This window comes from Limulus polyphemus, unplaced genomic scaffold (assembly GCF_000517525.1).
Source record: "Limulus polyphemus unplaced genomic scaffold, Limulus_polyphemus-2.1.2 Scaffold138, whole genome shotgun sequence".
Classification (NCBI taxonomy): domain Eukaryota; kingdom Metazoa; phylum Arthropoda; class Merostomata; order Xiphosura; family Limulidae; genus Limulus; species Limulus polyphemus.
Window position 1 is genome coordinate 989,164 of NW_013665748.1, and position 1,532 is coordinate 990,695.

The 1,532-nt window shown below is 31.5% G+C and overlaps 1 protein-coding gene across 1 annotated transcript in view; it reads right to left on the minus strand.

The window, feature by feature from the left end:
* LOC106474334 (tetratricopeptide repeat protein 39A-like) overlaps window positions 1-1,532 on the minus strand; it is a 55,401-nt gene that overhangs the window by 34,368 nt on the left and 19,501 nt on the right. The window lies entirely within an intron of this gene.

A 1,532-nucleotide genomic window follows, 5' to 3' on the forward strand; every position in this document is an offset into this window, starting at 1 on the left:
TTAGGTTCATAATTAAAAACTCGGCTGTTGAAAAATGCATAACAAAAACTTTCACATTTCCCTAAACTCATTATTGAATTTCTTTAACTATACTGTATTCCTGCTCAATTTGTCTTCGTTTTTATTGCTTTGTATTAAATTTTTCGGTTTAGTGTAAGCACCTTACTAGTCGTACGTTAACTGTGCAACTTTCTTGAAATATAATTTTTATCGTAAGAAATTTTCTTCTTGATATTTTTTAATTTCTGTTAACACTGTATACATTTAACCAACGACGTTTGTGTTCTGCAAGTCACGTCATTATCATGTTAGCATTCCATTAACATATAAAATGTTTCATAAAGTTTAAAGTATTTCAAAATTGAGTCGTCAAACTAGAATTCTTTTATATCGAATGAAAACAGTAAAACTTAGGTAAAAAACTATTAGTGATTTCAAGTCTTTTTTTTCTAGATTAATTCAAATTAACTTTATAATACTCTCTCTCTCTCTCTCACCACTAACCAATACAGTAATTGAATGAAACTTTAACAGCATTGGATTAGAAAGGTATTTGTTTTGTATTTGTTGTTAAGCTACACAATGGGCTGTCCATGCTGTGCCCACCACATGAACGTATCTGTTCATGTTGAATGACAAATCCCATGCTAATACTAGCTGACAACTTTAGTTTCAAGTGATGTTTCGTTTTCGTTGTTGTTGCTAAACATAAAGCTACACACTGAGCTACCAGTGCTGTGTCCGCTGCAGGGATCAGAGCTCGATATTTTGCACTATAAGCCCTGAAACTTACTACTAAACATTCGAAGGGCCTTCGAGCCGTGTGAACACTCAATACTTCAGTTAGGTAGGTAAAAAAAAACTATCCAATGAAGCTTTACACACTTGTGTGAGAAACAGTTTAACGTAGATTGTGGTTATAAATCCACATTTCAGCCTTATGCTCTTCACACTGCAGTTACTCAACTGTTGTGAGATATGGGATTTATTTTATCATATTTCGGTATATATGCTTAAAATTCAAGGTTGAAAATATCAGAGTACTACAAGATTTAACTGGAAAGTTAGATAGCATCAAGCTATCTATCACTACGGTGAAAAAGTATTTCTATATTAAAATATTTGTCAAACATTCGAGATTCTAGAGAGTTTTTGTTTCTACAACGGTTATCACTTAGTTATATTAATATATTTTCTTAAACTTTTGTGAGCATGCCTAATAATTATGGTAATATTTTCTTTATTCTACATTTTGAGAACATGCCTAATAATAATAACTAGAGCATTCAATTGAATACCATTGTTTCTGGATTAGATAATGCTTACATCAGGTTTAAAACAGGAAGCAATTCTCTTTGAACATTTTAATAGTAAAATAATTTTAAAAATTGGCGAGATTTGCTGCATCTTCCCAACTACTCTGCGACCCCACCAATGGAGTCGCGACCCCCCCAGTTTAAGAACATCTAGCTTAGAACAAACTAGAAAGACTATATATATATATATATATATATATATATATAACTATTAGT